The sequence below is a fragment of the Dermacentor andersoni genome, chromosome 1, assembly GCF_023375885.2.
Source record: "Dermacentor andersoni chromosome 1, qqDerAnde1_hic_scaffold, whole genome shotgun sequence".
Lineage (NCBI taxonomy): Eukaryota > Metazoa > Arthropoda > Arachnida > Ixodida > Ixodidae > Dermacentor > Dermacentor andersoni.
The window spans coordinates 376028153-376048220 of NC_092814.1; the positions used below are offsets into that span (position 1 = coordinate 376028153).

Genomic DNA, 20068 nt, shown 5'->3' on the forward strand with positions numbered 1-20068 from the left:
TTCTTTTAAAAAGATTCGCTCCCCCCATTTGCCGTTCGCTACGCACGCTTCTATTAATGTTAAACTGTGGCGTATCACGGCAGTAACAGAAAAGCTCACAATGCTGTCTGAATCGCCATTTGTATCTTTATGATCAACGGCTAAGAAAAAAAAACGCACTACGAATATGCTGAAACCCGGGACCTTTTGTTGTACGCTCTCCCAACTGAGCTATTTCGGAGGTACGAGTAACGAAATGATGAGGCGCTACGCGATGACTGGGTTCCCACGAACCGCCGTCTAACGTACCCACAGCAAGTAAGCTTCTTTAAAGAAGATTCGCTGCCCCATTTGCTGTACACTACGCACGCTTCTAATAATGTTAAACAGTGGCGTATCGCAGAAGTAACAGAAAAGCTCACAATGCTGTCTGAATTGCCATTTGTATGGTTATGATCAACGGCTAAAAAAAAAGGCACTATGCATATGCCGAAACCCGGGATCGAACCAGGGACCTTTAGATCTTCAGTCTAACGCTCTCCCAACTGAGCTATTTCGGCGGTACGAGTAACGAAATGATGAGGCGCTACGCGATGACTGGGTTCCCACGAACCGCCGTCTAACGCACCCGCAGAAAGTAAACTTCTTTTGAAAAGATTCGATCCCCCCCATTTGCTGTTCCCTACGCACGCTTCTAATAATGTTAAACAGTGGCGTGTCACGGCAGTAACAGAAAAGCTCACAATGCTGTCTGAATTGCCATTTGTATCTTTATGATCAACGGCTAAGAAAAAAAAACGCAATACGAATATGCTGAAACCCGGGACCTTTTGTTGTACGCTCTCCCAACTGAGCCATTTCGGCGGTACGAGTAACGAAATGATGAGGCGCTACGCGATGACTGGGTTCACACGAACCGCCGTCTAACGTACCCGCAGAAAGTAAACTTCTTTTAAAAAGATTCGCTCCCCCCATTTGCCTTTCGCTACGCACGCTTCTATTAATGTTAAACTGTGGCGTGTCACGGCAGTAACAGAAAAGCTCACAATGCTGTCTGAATTGCCATTTGTATCTTTATGATCAACGGCTAAGAAAAAAAAAACGCAATACGAATATGCTGAAACCCGGGACCTTTTGTTGTACGCTCTCCCAACTGAGCCATTTCGGCGGTACGAGTAACGAAATGATGAGGCGCTACGCGATGACTGGGTTCACACGAACCGCCGTCTAACGTACCCGCAGAAAGTAAACTTCTTTTAAAAAGATTCGCTCCCCCCCATTTGCTGTTCGCTACGCACGCTTCTATTAATGTTAAACAGTGGCGTATCACGGCAGTAACAGATAAGCTCACAATGCTGTCTGAATTGCCATTTGTATCTTTATGATCAACGGCTAAGAAAGAAAAAACGCACTACGAATATGCTCAAACCCGGGACCTTTTGTTGCACGCTCTCCCAACTGAGCTATTTCGGCGGTACGAGTAACGAAATGATGAGGCGCTACCCGATGACTGTGTTCCCACGAACCGCCGTCTAACGTACCCGCAGAAAGTAAACTTCTTTTAAAAAGATTCGCTCCCCCCTTTTGCCGTTCGCTACGCACGCTTCTATTAATGCTAAACAGTGGCGTATCGCGGAAGTAAAAGAAAAGCTCACAATGCTGTCTGAATTGCCATTTGTATCTTTATGATCAACGGCTAAGAAAAAAAAAACGCACTACTAATATGCTGAAACCCGGGACGTTTTGTTGTACGCTCTCCCAACTGAGCTATTTCGGCGGTACGAGTAACGAAATGATGAGGCGCTACGCGATGACTGGGTTCCCACGAACCGCCGTCTAACGTACCCACAGAGAGTAAACTTCTTTTAAAAAGATTCGCTCCCCCATTTGCTGTACACTACGCACGCTTCTAATAATGTTAAACAGTGGCGTATCGCAGAAGTAACAGAAAAGCTCACAATGCTGTCTGAATTGCCATTTGTATCTTTATGATCAACGGCTAAGAAAAAAAAAACGCAATATGAATATGCTGAAACCCGGGACCTTTTGTTGCACGCTCTCCCAACTGAGCTATTTCGGCGGTACGAGTAACGAAATGATGAGGCGCTACGCGATGACTGGGTTCCCACGAACCGCCGTCTAACGTACCCGCAGAAAGTAAACTTCTTTAAAGAAGATACGCTCCTCCATTTGCTGTACACTACGCACGCTTCTAATAATGTTAAACAGTGGCGTATCGCAGAAGTAACAGAAAAGCTCACAATGCTGTCTGAATTGCCATTTGTATGGTTATGATCAACGGCTAAAAAAAAGGCACTATGCATATGCCGAAACCCGGGATCGAACCAGGGACCTTTAGATCTTCAGTCTAACGCCCTCCCAACTGAGCTATTTCGGCGGTACGAGTAACAAAATGATGAGGCGCTACGCGATGACTGGGTTCCCACGAACCGCCGTCTAACGTACCCGCAGAAAGTAAACTTCTTTAAAGAAGATTCGCTCCCCCATTTGCTGTACACTACGCACGCTTCTAATAATGTTAAACAGTGGCGTGTCACGGCAGTAACAGAAAACCTCACAATGCTGTCTGAATTGCCATTTGTATCTTTATGATCAACGGCTAAGAAAAAAAAAACGCAATACGAATATGCTGAAACCCGGGACCTTTTGTTGTACGCTCTCCCAACTGAGCCTTTTCGGCGGTACGAGTAACGAAATGATGAGGCGCTACGCGATGACTGGGTTCCCACGAACCGCCGTCTAACGCACCCGCAGAAAGTAAACTTCTTTTAAAAAAATTCGCTCCCCCCATTTGCCGTTCGCTACGCACGCTTGTATTAATGTTAAACTGTGGCGTATCGCGGCAGTGACAGAAAAGCTCACAATGCTGTCTGAATTACCATTTGTATCTTTATGATCAACAGCTAAGAAAAAGAAAACGCACTACGAATATGCTGAAACCCGGGACCTTTTGCTGTACGCTCTCCCAACTGAGCTATTTGGGCGGTAGGAGTAACGAAATGATGAGGCGCTACGCGATGACTGGGTTCCCACGAACCGCCGTCTAACGTACCCGCAGAAAGTAAACTTCTTTTAAAAAGATTCGCTCCCCCCATTTGCTGTTCGCTACGCACGCTTCTATTAATGTTAAACAGTGGCGTATCACGGCAGTAAAAGATAAGCTCACAATGCTGCCTGAATTGCCATTTGTATCTTTATGATCAACGGCTAAGAAAGAAAAAACGCACTACGAATATGCTGAAACCCGGGACCTTTTGTTGCACGCTCTCCCAACTGAGCTATTTCGGCGGTACGAGTAACGAAATGATGAGGCGCTACGCGATGACTGGGTTCCCACGAACCGCCGTCTAACGTACCCGCAGAAAGTAAACTTCTTTTAAAAAGATTCGCTGCCCCCCATTTGCTGTTCGCTACGCACGCTTCTATTAATGTTAAACAGTGGCGTATCACGGCAGTAACAGATAAGCTCACAATGCCGTCTGAATTGCCATTTGTATCTTTATGATCGACGGCTAAGAAAGAAAAAACGCACTACGAATATGCTGAAACCCGGGACCTTTTGTTGCACCCTCTCCCAACTGAGCTATTTCGGCGGTACGAGTAACAAAATGATGAGGCGCTACGCGATGACTGGGTTCCCACGAACCGCCGTCTAACGTACCCGCAGAAAGTAAACTTCTTTTAAAAAGATTCGCTCCCCCATTTGCTGTACACTACGCACGCTTCTAATAATGTTAAACAGTGGCGTACCGCAGAAGTAACAGAAAAGCTCACAAGCTGTCTGAATTGCCATTTGTATGGTTATGATCAACGGCTAAAAAAAAGGCACTGTGCATATGCCGAAACCCGGGATCGAACCAGGGACCTTTAGATCTTCAGTCTGACGCTCTCCCAACTGAGCTATTTCGGCGGTACGAGTAACGAAATGATGAGGCGCTACGCGATGACTGGGTTCCCACGAACCGCCGTCTAACGTACCCGCAGAAAGTAAACTTTTTTAAAAAGATTCGCTCCTCACCATTTGCTGTTCGCTACGCACGCTTCTATTAATGTTAAACAGTGGCGTATCACGGCAGTAACAGAAAAGCTCACAACGCTGTCTGAATTGCCATTTGTATCTTTATGATCAACGGCTAAGAAAAAAAAACGCACTACGAATATGCTGAAACCCGGGACCTTTTGTTGTACGCTCTCCCAACTGAGCTATTTCGGCGGTACGAGTAACGAAATGATGAGGCGCTACGCGATGACTGGGTTCCCACGAACCGCCGTCTAACGTACCCACAGCAAGTAAACTTCTTTTAAAAAGATTCGCTCCCCCGATTTGCCGTTCGCTACGCACGCTTCTATTAATGCTAAACAGTGGCGTATCGCGGAAGTAACAGAAAAGCTCACAATGCTGTCTGAATTGCCATTTGCATCTTTATGATCAACGGCTAAGAAAAAAAAATGCACTACGAATATGCTGAAACCCGGGACCTTTAGTTGTACGCTCTCCCAACTGAGCTATTTCGGCGGTACGAGTAACGAAATGATGAGGCGCTACGCGATGACTGGGTTCCCACGAACCGCCGTCTAACGTACCCGCAGAAAGTAAACTTCTTCTAAAAAGATTCGCTCCCCTATTTGCTGTACACTACGCACGTTTCTATTAATGTTAAACAGTGGCGTGTCGCAGAAGTAACAGAAAAGCTCACAATGCTGTCTGAATTGCCATTTGTATGGTTATGATCAACGGCTAAAAAAAAGGCACTATGCATATGCCGAAACCCGGGATCGAACCAGGGACCTTTAGATCTTCAGTCTAACGCTCTCCCAACTGAGCTATTTCGGCGGTACGAGTAACGAAATGATGAGGCGCTACGCGATGACTGGGTTCCCACGAACCGCTGTCTAACGTACCCGCAGAAAGTAAGCTTCTTTAAAGAAGATTCGCTGCCCCATTTGCTGTACACTACGCACGCTTCTAATAATGTTAAACAGTGGCGTATCGCAGAAGTAACAGAAAAGCTCACAATGCTGTCTGAATTGCCATTTGTATCTTTATGATGAACGGCTAAGAAAAAAAAAAACGCAATACGAATATGCTGAAACCCGGGACCTTTTTTGTACGCTCTCCCAACTGAGCTATTTCTGCGGTACGGGTAACGAAATGATGAGGCGCTACGCGATGACTGGGTTCCCACGAACCGCCGTCTAACGTACCCGCAGAAAGTAAACTTCTTTTAAAAAGATTCCATCCCCCCCATTTGCTGTTCGCTACGCACGCTTCTAATAATGTTAAACAGTGGCGTGTCACGGCAGTAACAGAAAAGCTCACAATGCTGTCTGAATTGCCATTTGTATTGTTATGATCAACGGCTAAGGAAAAAAAAACGCAATACGAATATGCTGAAACCCGGGACCTTTTGTTGTACGCTCTCCCAACTGAGCTATTTCGGCGGTACGAGTAACGAAATGATGAGGCGCTACGCGATGACTGGGTTCCCACGAACCGCCGTCTAACGTACCCGCAGAAAGTAAACTTCTTTTAAAAAGATTCGCTCCCCCCATTTGCCGTTCGCTACGCACGCTTCTATTAATGTTAAACTGTGGCTTATCACGGCAGTAACAGAAAAGCTCACAATGCTATCTGAATCGCCATTTGTATCTTTATGATCAACGGCTAAGAAAAAAAAACGCACTACGAATATGCTGAAACGCGGGACCTTTTGTTGTACGCTCTCCCAACTGAGCTATTTCGGAGGTACGAGTAACGAAATGATGAGGCGCTACGCGATGACTGGGTTCCCACGAACCGCCGTCTAACGTACCCGCAGAAAGTAAACTTCTTTTATAAAGATTCGCTCCCCCCATTTGCCGTTCGCTACGCACGCTTCTATTAATGTTAAACTGTGGCGTATCACGGCAGTAACAGAAAAGCTCACAATGCTGTCTGAATCGCCATTTGTATCTTTATGATCAACGGCTAAGAAAAAAAAACGCACTACGAATATGCTGAAACCCGGGACCTTTTGTTGTACGCTCTCCCAACTGAGCTATTTCGGAGGTACGAGTAACGAAATGATGAGGCGCTACGCGATGACTGGGTTCCCACGAACCGCCGTCTAACGTACCCACAGCAAGTAAACTTCTTTTAAAAAGATTCGCTCCCCCGATTTGCCGTTCGCTACGCACGCTTCTATTAATGCTAAACAGTGGCGTATCGCGGAAGTAACAGAAAAGCTCACAATGCTGTCTGAATTGCCATTTGTATCTTTATGATCAACGGCTAAGAAAAAAAAATGCACTACGAATATGCTGAAACCCGGGACCTTTAGTTGTACGCTCTCCCAACTGAGCTATTTCGGCGGTACGAGTAACGAAATGATGAGGCGCTACGCGATGACTGGGTTCCCACGAACTGCCGTCTAACGTACCCGCAGAAAGTAAACTTCTTCTAAAAAGATTCGCTCCCCTATTTGCTTTACACTACGCACGTTTCTATTAATGTTAAACAGTGGCGTGTCGCAGAAGTAACAGAAAAGCTCACAATGCTGTCTGAATTGCCATTTGTATGGTTATGATCAACGGCTAAAAAAAAGGCACTATGCATATGCCGAAACCCGGGATCGAACCAGGGACCTTTAGATCTTCAGTTTAACGCTCTCCCAACTGAGCTATTTCGGCGGTACGAGTAACGAAATGATGAGGCGCTACGCGATGACTGGGTTCCCACGAACCGCCGTCTAACGTACCCGCAGAAAGTAAGCTTCTTTAAAGAAGATTCGCTGCCCCATTTGCTGTACACTACGCACGCTTCTAATAATGTTAAACAGTGGCGTATCGCAGAAGTAACAGAAAAGCTCACAATGCTGTCTGAATTGCCATTTGTATGGTTATGATCAACGGCTAAAAAAAAGGCACTATGCATATGCCGAAACCCGGGATCGAACCAGGGACCTTTAGATCTTCAGTCTAACGCTCTCCCAACTGAGCTATTTCGGCGGTACGAGTAACGAAATGATGAGGCGCTACGCGATGACTGGGTTCCCACGAACCGCCGTCTAACGTACCCGCAGAAAGTAAACTTCTTTTAAAAAGATTCGCTCCCCCCATTTGCCGTTCGCTACGCACGCTTCTATTAATGCTAAACAGTGGCGTATCGCGGAAGTAACAGAAAAGCTCACAATGCTGTCTGAATTGCCATTTGTATCTTTATGATGAACGGCTAAGAAAAAAAAAAACGCAATACGAATATGCTGAAACCCGGGACCTTTTTTGTACGCTCTCCCAACTGAGCTATTTCTGCGGTACGGGTAACGAAATGATGAGGCGCTACGCGATGACTGGGTTCCCACGAACCGCCGTCTAACGTACCCGCAGAAAGTAAACTTCTTTTAAAAAGATTCCATCCCCCCCATTTGCTGTTCGCTACGCACGCTTCTAATAATGTTAAACAGTGGCGTGTCACGGCAGTAACAGAAAAGCTCACAATGCTGTCTGAATTGCCATTTGTATTGTTATGATCAACGGCTAAGGAAAAAAAAACGCAATACGAATATGCTGAAACCCGGGACCTTTTGTTGTACGCTCTCCCAACTGAGCTATTTCGGCGGTACGAGTAACGAAATGATGAGGCGCTACGCGATGACTGGGTTCCCACGAACCGCCGTCTAACGTACCCGCAGAAAGTAAACTTCTTTTAAAAAGATTCGCTTCCCCCATTTGCCGTTCGCTACGCACGCTTCTATTAATGCTAAACAGTGGCATATCGCGGAAGTAACAGAAAAGCTCACAATGCTGTCTGAATTGCCATTTGTATCTTTATGATCAACGGCTATGAAAAAAAAAACGCACTACGAATATGCTGAAACCCGGGACCTTTTGTTGTACGCTCTCCCAACTGAGCTATTTCGGAGGTACGAGTAACGAAATGATGAGGCGCTACGCGATGACTGGGTTCCCACGAACCGCCGTCTAACGTACCCACAGCAAGTAAACTTCTTTTAAAAAGATTCGCTCCCCCGACTTGCCGTTCGCTACGCACGCTTCTATTAATGCTAAACAGTGGCGTATCGCGGAAGTAACAGAAAAGCTCACAATGCTGTCTGAATTGCCATTTGTATCTTTATGATCAATGGCTAAGAAAAAAAAATGCACTACGAATATGCTGAAACCCGGGACCTTTAGTTGTACGCTCTCCCAACTGAGCTATTTCGGCGGTACGAGTAACGAAATGATGAGGCGCTACGCGATGACTGGGTTCCCACGAACCGCCGTCTAACGTACCCGCAGAATGTAAACTTCTTTAAAGAAGATTCGCTCCCCCATTTGCTGTACACTACGCACGCTTATAATAATGTTAAACAGTGGCGTATCGCAGAAGTAACAGAAAAGCTCACAATGCTGTCTAATTTGCCATTTATATGGTTATGATCAACGGCTAAAAGAAATGCACTATGCATATGCCGAAACCCGGGATCGAACCAGGGACCTTTATATGTTCAGTCTAACGCTCTCCCAACTGAGCTTTTTCGGCGGTACGAGTAACGAAATGATGAGGCGCTACGCGATGACTGGGTTCCCACGAACCGCCGTCTAACGTACCCGCAGAAAGTAAACTTCTTTTAAAAAGATTCGCTTCCCCCATTTGCCGTTCGCTACGCACGCTTCTATTAATGCTAAACAGTGGCATATCGCGGAAGTAACAGAAAAGCTCACAATGCTGTCTGAATTGCCATTTGTATCTTTATGATCAACGGCTATGAAAAAAAAAACGCACTACGAATATGCTGAAACCCAGACCTTTTGTTGTACGCTCTCCCAACTGAGCTATTTCGGAGGTACGAGTAACGAAATGATGAGGCGCTACGCGATGACTGGGTTCCCACGAACCGCCGTCTAACGTACCGACAGCAAGTAAACTTCTTTTAAAAAGATTCGCTCCCCCGACTTGCCGTTCGCTACGCACGCTTCTATTAATGCTAAACAGTGGCGTATCGCGGAAGTAACAGAAAAGCTCACAATGCTGTCTGAATTGCCATTTGTATCTTTATGATCAATGGCTAAGAAAAAAAAATGCACTACGAATATGCTGAAACCCGGGACCTTTAGTTGTACGCTCTCCCAACTGAGCTATTTCGGCGGTACGAGTAACGAAATGATGAGGCGCTACGCGATGACTGGGTTCCCACGAACCGCCGTCTAACGTACCCGCAGAAAGTAAACTTCTTCTAAAAAGATTCGCTCCCCTATTTGCTGTACACTACGCACGCTTCTATTAATGTTAAACAGTGGCGTGTCGCAGAAGTAACAGAAAAGCTCACAATGCTGTCTGAATTGCCATTTGTATGGTTATGATCAACGGCTAAAAAAAAGGCACTATGCATATGCCGAAACCCGGGACCGAACCAGGGACCTTTAGATCTTCAGTCTAACGCTCTCCCAACTGAGCTATTTCGGCGGTACGAGTAACGAAATGATGAGGCGCTACGCGATGACTGGGTTCCCACGAACCGCCGTCTAACGCACCCGCAGAAAGTAAACTTCTTTTGAAAAGATTCGATCCCCCCCATTTGCTGTTCCCTACGCACGCTTCTAATAATGTTAAACAGTGGCGTGTCACGGCAGTAACAGAAAAGCTCACAATGCTGTCTGAATTGCCATTTGTATCTTTATGATCAACGGCTAAGAAAAAAAAACGCAATACGAATATGCTGAAACCCGGGACCTTTTGTTGTACGCTCTCCCAACTGAGCCATTTCGGCGGTACGAGTAACGAAATGATGAGGCGCTACGCGATGACTGGGTTCACACGAACCGCCGTCTAACGTACCCGCAGAAAGTAAACTTCTTTTAAAAAGATTCGCTCCCCCCATTTGCCGTTCGCTACGCACGCTTCTATTAATGTTAAACTGTGGCGTGTCACGGCAGTAACAGAAAAGCTCACAATGCTGTCTGAATTGCCATTTGTATCTTTATGATCAACGGCTAAGAAAAAAAAAACGCAATACGAATATGCTGAAACCCGGGACCTTTTGTTGTACGCTCTCCCAACTGAGCTATTTCGGCGGTACGAGTAACGAAATGATGAGGCGCTACGCGATGACTGGGTTCCCACGAACCGCCGTCTAACGTACCCGCAGAATGTAAACTTCTTTAAAGAAGATTCGCTCCCCCATTTGCTGTACACTACGCACGCTTATAATAATGTTAAACAGTGGCGTATCGCAGAAGTAACAGAAAAGCTCACAATGCTGTCTAATTTGCCATTTATATGGTTATGATCAACGGCTAAAAGAAATGCACTATGCATATGCCGAAACCCGGGATCGAACCAGGGACCTTTATATGTTCAGTCTAACGCTCTCCCAACTGAGCTTTTTCGGCGGTACGAGTAACGAAATGATGAGGCGCTACGCGATGACTGGGTTCCCACGAACCGCCGTCTAACGTACCCGCAGAAAGTAAACTTCTTTTAAAAAGATTCGCTTCCCCCATTTGCCGTTCGCTACGCACGCTTCTATTAATGCTAAACAGTGGCATATCGCGGAAGTAACAGAAAAGCTCACAATGCTGTCTGAATTGCCATTTGTATCTTTATGATCAACGGCTATGAAAAAAAAAACGCACTACGAATATGCTGAAACCCGGGACCTTTTGTTGTACGCTCTCCCAACTGAGCCATTTCGGCGGTACGAGTAACGAAATGATGAGGCGCTACGCGATGACTGGGTTCCCACGAACCGCCGTCTAACGCACCCGCAGAAACTAAACTTCTTTTAAAAAGATTCGCTCCCCCCATTTGCCGTTCGCTACGCACGCTTCTATTAATGTTAAACAGTGGCGTATCACGGCAGTAATAGATAAGCTCACAATGCTGTCTGAATTGCCATTTGTATCTTTATGATCAACGGCTAAGAAAGAAAAAACGCACTACGAATATGCTGAAACCCGAGACCTTTTGTTGCACGCTCTCCCAACTGAGCTATTTCGACGGTACGAGTAACGAAATGATGAGGCGCTACGCGATGACTGGGTTCACACGAACCGCCGTCTAACGTACCCGCAGAAAGTAAACTTCTTTTAAAAAGATTCGCTCCCCCCATTTGCCGTTCGCTACGCACGCTTCTATTAATGTTAAACTGTGGCATATCACGGCAGTAACAGATAAGCTCACAATGCTGTCTGAATTGCCATTTGTATCTTTATGATCAACAGCTAAGAAAAAAATAAACGCACTACGAATATGCTGAAACCCGGGACCTTTTGTTGTACGCTCTCCTAGCTGAGCTATTATGGCGATACGAGTAACGAAATGATGAGGCGCTACGCGATGACTGGGTTCCCACGAACCGCCGTCTAACGTACCCGAAGAAAGTAAACTTCTTTTAAAAAGATTCGCTCCCCCATTTGCTGTACACTACGCACGCTTCTAATAATGTTAAACAGTGGCGTATCGCAGAAGTAACAGAAAAGCTCACAATGCTGTCTGAATTGCCATTTGTATCTTTATGATCAACGGCTAAGAAAAAAAAAACGCAATACGAATATGCTGAAACCCGGGACCTTTTTTGTACGCTCTCCCAACTGAGCTATTTCTGCGGTACGGGTAACGAAATGAGGCGCTACGCGATGACTGGGTTCCCACGAACCGCCGTCTAACGTACCCGAAGAAAGTAAACTTCTTTAAAGAAGATTCGCTCCCCCATTTTCTGTACACTACGCACGCTTCTAAAAATGTTAAACAGTGGCGTATCGCAGAAGTAACAGAAAAGCTCACAATGCTGTCTGAATTGCCATTTGTATGGTTATGATCAACGGCTAAAAAAAAGGCACTATGCATATGCCGAAACCCGGGATCGAACCAGGGACCTTTAGATCTTCAGTCTAACGCTCTCCCAACTGAGCTATTTCTGCGGTACGAGTAACGAAATGATGAGGCGCTACGCGATGACTGGGTTCCCACGAACCGCCGTCTAACGCACCCGCAGAAAGTAAACTTCTTTTGAAAAGATTCGATCCCCCCCATTTGCTGTTCGCTACGCACGCTTCTAATAATGTTAAACAGTGGCGTGTCACGGCAGTAACAGAAAAGCTCACAATGCTGTCTGAATTGCCATTTGTATCTTTGTGATCAACGGCTAAGAAAAAAAAAACGCAATACGAATATGCTGAAACCCGGGACCTTTTGTTGTACGCTCTCCCAACTGAGCCATTTCGGCGGTACGAGTAACAAAATGATGAGGCGCTACGCGATGACTGGGTTCCCACGAACCGCCGTCTAACGCACCCGCAGAAAGTAAACTTCTTTTGAAAAGATTCGATCCCCCCCATTTGCTGTTCGCTACGCACGCTTCTAATAATGTTAAACAGTGGCGTGTCACGGCAGTAACAGAAAAGCTCACAATGCTGTCTGAATTGCCATTTGTATCTTTATGATCAACGGCTAAGAAAAAAAAACGCAATACGAATATGCTGAAACCCGGGACCTTTTGTTGTACTCTCTCCCAACTGAGCCATTTCGGCGGTACGAGTAACCAAATGATGAGGCGCTACGCGATGACTGGGTTCCCACGCACCGCCGTCTAACGTACCCGCAGAAAGTAAACTTCTTTTAAAAAGATTCGCTCCCCCCCATTTGCTGTTCGCTACGCACGCTTCTATTAATGTTAAACAGTGGCGTATCACGGCAGTAACAGATAAGCTCACAATGCTGTCTGAATTGCGATTTGTATCTTTATGATCAACGGCTAAGAAAGAAAAAACGCACTACGAATATGCTGAAATCCGGGACCTTTTGTTGCACGCTCTCCCAACTGAGCTATTTCGGCGGTACGAGTAACGAAATGATGAGGCGCTACGCGATGACTGGGTTCACACGAACCGCCGTCTAACGTACCCGCAGAGAGTAAACTTCTTTTAAAAAGATTCGCTCCCCCATTTGCTGTACACTACGCACGCTTCTAATAATGTTAAACAGTTGCGTATCGCAGAAGTAACAGGAAAGCTCACAATCCTGTCTGAATTGCCATTTGTATGGTTATGATCAACGGCTAAAAAAAAGGCACTATGCATATGCCGAAACCCGGGATCGAACCAGGGACCTTTAGATCTTCAGTCTAACGCTCTCCCAACTGAGCTATTTCTGCGGTACGAGTAACGAAATGATGAGGCGCTACGCGATGACTGGTTTCCCACGAACCGCCGTCTAACGTATCCGCAGAAAGTAAACTTCTTTTAAAAAGATTCGCTCCCCCAATTTGCCGTTCGCTACGCACGCTTCTATTAATGCTAAACAGTGGCGTATCGCGGAAGTAACAGAAAAGCTCACAATGCTGTCTGAATTGCCATTTGTATCTTTATGATCAACGGCTAAGAAAAAAAAACGCAATACGAATATGCTGAAACCCGGGACCTTTTTTGTACACTCTCCCAACTGAGCTATTTCTGCGGTACGGGTAACGAAATGATGAGGCGCTACGCGATGACTTGGTTCCCACGAACCGCCGTCTAACGTACCCGCAGAAAGTAAACTTCTTTTAAAAAGATTCGCTCCCCCCATTTGCCGTTCGCTACGCACGCTTCTATTAATGCTAAACAGTGGCATATCGCGGAAGTAACAGAAAAGCTCACAATGCTGTCTGAATTGCCATTTGTATCTTTATGATCAACGGCTATGAAAAAAAAAACGCACTACGAATATGCTGAAACCCGGGACCTTTTGCTGTACGCTCTCCCAACTGAGCTATTTCGGCGGTACGAGTAACGAAATGATGAGGCGCTACGCGATGACCGGGTTCCCACGAACCGCCGTCTAACGTACCCGCAGAATGTAAACTTCTTTAAAGAAGATCCGCTCGCCCATTTGCTGTACACTACGCACGCTTCTAAAAATGTTATACAGTGGCGTATCGCAGAAGTAACAGAAAAGCTCACAATGCTGTCTGAATTGCCATTTGTATGGTTATGATCAACGGCTAAAAAAAGGCACTATGCATATGCCGAAACCCGGGATCGAACCAGGGACCTTTAGATCTTCAGTCTAACGCTCTCCCAACTGAGCTTTTTCGGCGGTACGAGTAACGAAATGATGAGGCGCTACGCGATGACTGGGTTCCCACGAACCGCCGTCTAACGTACCCGCAGAAAGTAAACTTCTTTTAAAAAGATTCGCTCCCCCCATTTGCCGTTCGCTACGCACGCTTCTATTAATGTTAAACTGTGGCGTATCACGGCAGTAACAGATAAGCTCACAATGCTGTCTGAATTGCCATTTGTATCTTTATGATCAACGGCTAAGAAAAAAAAAACGCAATACGAATATGCTGAAACCCGGGACCTTTTTTGTACGCTCTCCCAACTGAGCTATTTCTGCGGTACGGGTAACGAAATGAGGCGCTACGCGATGACTGGGTTCCCACGAACCGCCGTCTAACGTACCCGAAGAAAGTAAACTTCTTTAAAGAAGATTCGCTCCCCCATTTTCTGTACACTACGAACGCTTCTAAAATGTTAAACAGTGGCGTATCGCAGAAGTAACAGAAAAGCTCACAATGCTGTCTGAATTGCCATTTGTATGGTTATGATCAACGGCTAAAAAAAGGGCACTATGCATATGCCGAAACCCGGGATCGAACCAGGGACCTTTAGATCTTCAGTCTAACGCTCTCCCAACTGAGCTATTTCTGCGGTACGAGTAACGAAATGATGAGGCGCTACGCGATGACTGGGTTCCCACGAAAGGCCGTCTAACGTACCCGCAGAATGTAAACTTCTTTAAAGAACATTCGCTCCCCCATTTGCTGTACACTACGCACGCTTATAATAATGTTAATCAGTGGCGTATCGCAGAAGTAACAGAAAAGCTCACAATGCTGTCTGATTTGCCATTTATATGGTTACGATCAACGGCTAAAAAAATGCACTATGCATATGCCGAAACCCGGGATCGAACCAGGGACCTTTATATCTTCAGTCTAACGCTCTCCCAACTGAGCTTTTTCGGCGGTACGAGTAACGAAATGATGAGGCGCTACGCGATGACTGGGTTCCCACGAACCGCCGTCTAACGTACCCGCAGAAAGTAAACTTCTTTTAAAAAGATTCGCTTCCCCCATTTGCCGTTCGCTACGCACGCTTCTATTAATGCTAAACAGTGGCATATCGCGGAAGTAACAGAAAAGCTCACAATGCTGTCTGAATTGCCATTTGTATCTTTATGATCAACGGCTATGAAAAAAAAAACGCACTACGAATATGCTGAAACCCGGGACCTTTTGCTGTACGCTCTCCCAACTGAGCTATTTCGGCGGTAAGAGTAACGAAATGAGGCGCTACGCGATGACTGGGTTCCCACGAACCGCCGTCTAACGTACCCGAAGAAAGTAAACTTCTTTAAAGAAGATTCGCTCCCCCATTTGCTGTACACTACGCACACTTCTAAAAATGTTAAACAGTGGCGTATCGCAGAAGTAACAGAAAAGCTCACAATGCTGTCTGAATTGCCATTTGTATGGTTATGATCAACGGCTAAAAAAAGGCACTATGCAAATGCCGAAACCCAGGATCGAACCAGGGACCTTTAGATCTTCAGTCTAACGCTCTCCCAACTGAGCTATTTCGGCGTTACGAGTAACGAAATGATGAGGCGCTACGCGATGACTGGGTTCCCACGAACCGCCGTCTAACGTACCCGCAGAAAGTAAACTTCTTTTAAAAAGATTCGCTTCCCCCATTTGCCGTTCGCTACGCACGCTGCTATTAATGCTAAACAGTGGCGTATCGCAGAAGTAACAGAAAAGCTCACAATGCTGTCTGAATTGCCATTTGTATGGTTATGATCAACGGCTAAAAAAAGGCACTATGCAAATGCCGAAACCCAGGATCGAACCAGGGACCTTTAGATCTTCAGTCTAACGCTCTCCCAACTGAGCTATTTCGGCGTTTTTTTTTTTTTTTTTTTTTTTGTTTATTGCCGGTCTTCGACATTACTCAGACGATACAGTTATCACACACTCATGTGTCACAAATTTCAACCATTGGAAGAAACACACAAAAAAAGAAAAAAAAAGAAATACCAACGGAAGGTGCCTAAGGATAGGAACCGCACAATTGAGCCGTCTGTCCATATTGGACTGGCGTTGTCAAACTAAAATTCCTTCATGGCTGTCAGGGGTTCTAGCCTTGACAGCCAATCCGGTACACATTCCTCTAGTTTCTGAATTTCAATAAATCGCGAGATACATTCTTTGAAATAAGCACGAACTGGCCTAGCGTCAGGATCGCAATGGTACCCTGCCATACGGGCCCGCCATATACAGTGCAGAGCATTCAACATAACAAAGTCATAGGGAACCCCGTCGTCATCTTTAATGGCCAGATACCTGATACCTTGGGGGTCCACCGGTAGCTCTTTCTTCAGGGTTCGCTTTAAGACGTCCCAGAAGAAAACTGCCGCCCAGCAATGTAGGAAAACGTGATCTATATTTTCGGGCTTCTTGCATATCAAGCAGTGCGACCCCCAAGGTACGAGACAACCCCTTTCCTCCAGAAACGTCTTCACGGAGAGCGTTCCGGTGTGTAGCTTAAAGAAGAAGGTCTTTACCCCTGGTGGCACCTGCATATGTTTTACTCTTTTAAGTACGTCCTGTCCTGGCCCTCCACTGTATATGGATCTGTATAAAGGCACTGGGAACACTATGTCGCATACATCTCTATACAATATTTTCCTTTTCACTTCACAAAGATAATCATTTGTAAAACGAACAGAAAGGAAGTGTACACTGTCGACCACTTCCTTGAAATAACCACGCAGCGTTCCCGTCATGCTTGCCGTGCTAACAACATGTGCCGGCAAAGCGTTACTCAACCTTAGCTGACATACGGTGCGCAGAAAAGGGTCGCGCACATCGCGAAAAAACAAAAATCGGTTCACAACTTGACCAACAAAAAGATGCGCCAGCCCCACACCCCCATCCTTCACTCTTCTGAACAAATTTGTTCGGCTGCACCGTTCCCATGTTGATCCCCAGATGAAAACCGCGAACACTCTGTGCAGCCTTTGCACATTTACTCTAGAACAATACAGTGTTTGCAGGACGTAATATAACTTAGTAATAAAAAACGCGTTACAAACTGTCGCTCTTGCAAATATGGACAGGTTATTACCTTTCCATTTATCTACTTTTTCTTTCAGTTCTTTGGTTTGGTTCCTCCAGTATTCGTCGCTGCTATTGTACCTGTCTAGGGGAACACCCAGATACCTTGTCGGAGTTCTCACCCAGTTCATGTTCGCGAAATAGTCGGGTGCAGAAACCCAGTCCCCGTGCCACAGCCCTAGAGATTTGCCCCAGTTTACTCTGCTACCCGTTACGGCACAGAAATGCTTTACTACAGAGATTGTTTCCGTTACGCTCGGTTGGTCAGTGCAACACACTGCAATGTCATCTGCATATGCAAGCAACTTCACTTCTGTCGCTGCCAATCTGAAACCCCGTATTCCGTCATTTTCATTAATTGCTACACACATTGCTTCTACGTAGATAGCAAATAACAGCGGGCTGAGGGGGCAGCCTTGGCGCACTGAACGCATGACGTTGATGGGGGCCCCCAGAGACTTATTAACAATTAATCTTGTTGTGCAATTCTGGTACGCCAAGGCCACGCCCTCAGTGATGATGGAACCGACATTAACATGATCTAAGATGGCAAACAAAATAACGTGAGCAACACAATCGAACGCTTTCTCTAGGTCGAGCTGAAGAACTGCAACACCGCCACCGGTGACGTCACAGCACTCGAGCACACATCGCATCTTATGGATGTTTGAAAAGATAGATCGCCCTTTGATGCCACAAGTTTGATGGTCTGCGACTATTTCCTTGATGACGCCTTGAAGTCTGCTAGCTAAAACCTTCATAAATATTTTATAATCGACGTTTGTTAGTGAAATTGGTCTGTAGGATGACACTAATCTGAGTTTGTCTATTTGATCGCTCTTCGGTATTAGAATGGTGTGCGTTTTTCCGAAGGAAGGTGGTAACGATTTCTTCTCGTATGCATCATTAAATACGTGTGCTAGCAAAGGCGCCAGCTCTCTTTTAAAAGCTTTATATAGACCTGCGCTGAGTCCATCAGGTCCTGGTGATTTACCCATGTTCAAATCGTCGATTGCCTTTTCGACTTCTCTCTCCATTATTTTTTCTTCTAATCGCTTTTTCACATCATCACTCAAACGTGGCATGCGATGCAGAAAACCTGCTTTAAAACCGTCAACATTCGCTTCCTGAAATGCAAAAAGCGACTGGTAGTGCTCAAAGAAGGCTTGACGAATGCTATCACTGTCGTCAACGACATTCCCATTCACTAAAATCTGGTCGACATGGTTTCTTCGTCCATACGCCTTCTCTAAACCGAGCGCCCTTTTCGTGGGCGTCTCCCCTGCCGCTAGTGCATCTGCACGTGCTCGCACGATGGCACCTTGATAGCGTTCCTTGTCAAACAGTTCTAGTTTTTCTTTGACGTTTCGCACATCGTGTTTGTACGCACCAGGCTCTTTGCACTCAAGCGTTAGCAGCTGCCCAAGCAGTGTTCTTAAACCCTTTTCTTTCATTTCCTTCTCGAATTTTTTACAACTGGATCTTTCTATCGCTTTCATTTTAATCTTTTGTTTAAAACTTTCCCACTTGTCGACGATTGTTCCCACAACATCACATTGAACTTCATTAGCCGCATCCCGTACTACCTGTAAAAAGGGCTGGTCATTTAGTAACAAGGCATTCATTTTCCACATATCCCAGTTAAATACATGTCTCCTTTTCATTATACCTACGTTACATTTCACCAGGCAGTGATCTGAAAACGACACTGGTACTACACAATAACTGTGGCATCTTGGAATTGTATCCAATGAAATGTAAATTCGGTCCAAACGCGCATGGCTGCTGCCCTGAAAACGGGTGAAAGTCACTTGACGCCCCCCTTCCAGACATTCAAAAACATCATCGAGTTCATTTTCATTAATTAAATTTGATAACACTTCACTGCTTCGGTCACGCACACCTGTATTATTGACTCTGTCTCCAGCACTTAACACACAATTAAAGTCACCTAACAGCATCACGCGCATATTACAACATACATATTGTGAAAGGTTCGAAAAAAAACGGACGCGCTCATCTACTGAATTCGGCGCATATACGCATATAACGCGGAACTCAGCATCACACATAACAATATCACAGAGAACAGTCCTTCCTGACTGACACGAAAAAATATTTTGAATCTGCAGTCCAGGCAGCTTTTTCACAAGAAGAACGCACCCTCCAGCCGTGCCTAACGCATGGCTAACCACCACAAAAAACCTAGTCGTGAAACGTCGCACCATGCTCCCGGTCCCCTCCTCTCCTTCAACCTTCGTTTCCTGGACGGCTAGTACGTCTATGTCGTGGTCAGTGACTAACCGTAGGACCTGACTTTGCCTACGACTAGCCGCCAGGCCTCTCACGTTTAATGTGGCAATCCTAAGGGACGGTATTTGAGCCATCTTGATCTAAAAGAAAAGTAGGCCCGGAGCATGGTGCTTACCGCTCACGACTAGCCCTCGGCTAGCCGCCTCCGGGACCTCCCGGCTTGTTGGTGTCCTTAGACGTGGCCGCTTTGTCGGCAGGCTTCTTTTCAGGCGGTACATTGGGCTTTGGCTTGTAGCCCAACCGCCTCCCATGAGGCGTCTTCGTCGGCGGTCCCTCACTGGTGCTGGTTGCCCGATCCTCGCGGTCCTTCGTCTGGTCGTGGGTGCGCTTGACGGAGGCAGCAAGAGCCCCAGTATGGTCGTCGTCGGTGACGCTCTCGTCCTCCTGCATTGCGGTCGCGTCGTCAGGTGCGTCTTCACTGACGCTTCCCGTCGCCTGCACCTCAGTCGTAGCGACCTGTTCCGCCCTACTCGGTTTCTGGGTAGCCTCAGCCGCCTTTACGTCTACCTCCAAAGTCGTCGTCCCTGTAGTTGTCGCTGTCGACACCATGTCACCGGTTCCTTTAGCCGCGTCCTCCGCCTCGGCCACGTCCATCACGTGCTCTGCCGCAACAT

The 20068-nt window shown here is 46.1% G+C and overlaps 16 non-coding genes across 16 annotated transcripts; all 16 read right to left on the minus strand.

Annotated features, from left to right (window-relative positions):
• Nucleotides 1–466: 466 nt before the first annotated feature.
• Nucleotides 467–539, minus strand: TRNAF-GAA (transfer RNA phenylalanine (anticodon GAA)). The gene has a single exon. It is a non-coding gene; the product is annotated as a tRNA-Phe (tRNA).
• A 1765-nt stretch (nt 540–2304) lies between these two features.
• Nucleotides 2305–2377, minus strand: TRNAF-GAA (transfer RNA phenylalanine (anticodon GAA)). Its single transcript has one exon. It is a non-coding gene; the product is annotated as a tRNA-Phe (tRNA).
• A 1460-nt stretch (nt 2378–3837) lies between these two features.
• TRNAF-GAA (transfer RNA phenylalanine (anticodon GAA)) lies at nt 3838–3910 on the minus strand. Its single transcript has one exon. It is a non-coding gene; the product is annotated as a tRNA-Phe (tRNA).
• Nucleotides 3911–4761: 851 nt separating this feature from the next.
• Nucleotides 4762–4834, minus strand: TRNAF-GAA (transfer RNA phenylalanine (anticodon GAA)). The gene has a single exon. It is a non-coding gene; the product is annotated as a tRNA-Phe (tRNA).
• Nucleotides 4835–6596: 1762 nt separating this feature from the next.
• On the minus strand, nt 6597–6669 carry TRNAF-GAA (transfer RNA phenylalanine (anticodon GAA)). Its single transcript has one exon. It is a non-coding gene; the product is annotated as a tRNA-Phe (tRNA).
• Nucleotides 6670–6914: 245 nt separating this feature from the next.
• On the minus strand, nt 6915–6987 carry TRNAF-GAA (transfer RNA phenylalanine (anticodon GAA)). The gene has a single exon. It is a non-coding gene; the product is annotated as a tRNA-Phe (tRNA).
• A 1461-nt stretch (nt 6988–8448) lies between these two features.
• On the minus strand, nt 8449–8521 carry TRNAF-GAA (transfer RNA phenylalanine (anticodon GAA)). Its single transcript has one exon. It is a non-coding gene; the product is annotated as a tRNA-Phe (tRNA).
• An 851-nt stretch (nt 8522–9372) lies between these two features.
• TRNAF-GAA (transfer RNA phenylalanine (anticodon GAA)) lies at nt 9373–9445 on the minus strand. Its single transcript has one exon. It is a non-coding gene; the product is annotated as a tRNA-Phe (tRNA).
• Nucleotides 9446–10298: 853 nt separating this feature from the next.
• On the minus strand, nt 10299–10371 carry TRNAF-GAA (transfer RNA phenylalanine (anticodon GAA)). Its single transcript has one exon. It is a non-coding gene; the product is annotated as a tRNA-Phe (tRNA).
• Nucleotides 10372–11828: 1457 nt separating this feature from the next.
• Nucleotides 11829–11901, minus strand: TRNAF-GAA (transfer RNA phenylalanine (anticodon GAA)). Its single transcript has one exon. It is a non-coding gene; the product is annotated as a tRNA-Phe (tRNA).
• A 1159-nt stretch (nt 11902–13060) lies between these two features.
• On the minus strand, nt 13061–13133 carry TRNAF-GAA (transfer RNA phenylalanine (anticodon GAA)). The gene has a single exon. It is a non-coding gene; the product is annotated as a tRNA-Phe (tRNA).
• An 850-nt stretch (nt 13134–13983) lies between these two features.
• Nucleotides 13984–14056, minus strand: TRNAF-GAA (transfer RNA phenylalanine (anticodon GAA)). Its single transcript has one exon. It is a non-coding gene; the product is annotated as a tRNA-Phe (tRNA).
• A 544-nt stretch (nt 14057–14600) lies between these two features.
• On the minus strand, nt 14601–14673 carry TRNAF-GAA (transfer RNA phenylalanine (anticodon GAA)). Its single transcript has one exon. It is a non-coding gene; the product is annotated as a tRNA-Phe (tRNA).
• A 244-nt stretch (nt 14674–14917) lies between these two features.
• TRNAF-GAA (transfer RNA phenylalanine (anticodon GAA)) lies at nt 14918–14990 on the minus strand. Its single transcript has one exon. It is a non-coding gene; the product is annotated as a tRNA-Phe (tRNA).
• Nucleotides 14991–15535: 545 nt separating this feature from the next.
• Nucleotides 15536–15608, minus strand: TRNAF-GAA (transfer RNA phenylalanine (anticodon GAA)). Its single transcript has one exon. It is a non-coding gene; the product is annotated as a tRNA-Phe (tRNA).
• A 245-nt stretch (nt 15609–15853) lies between these two features.
• Nucleotides 15854–15926, minus strand: TRNAF-GAA (transfer RNA phenylalanine (anticodon GAA)). The gene has a single exon. It is a non-coding gene; the product is annotated as a tRNA-Phe (tRNA).
• Between the last annotated feature and the right edge of the window lie 4142 nt (nt 15927–20068).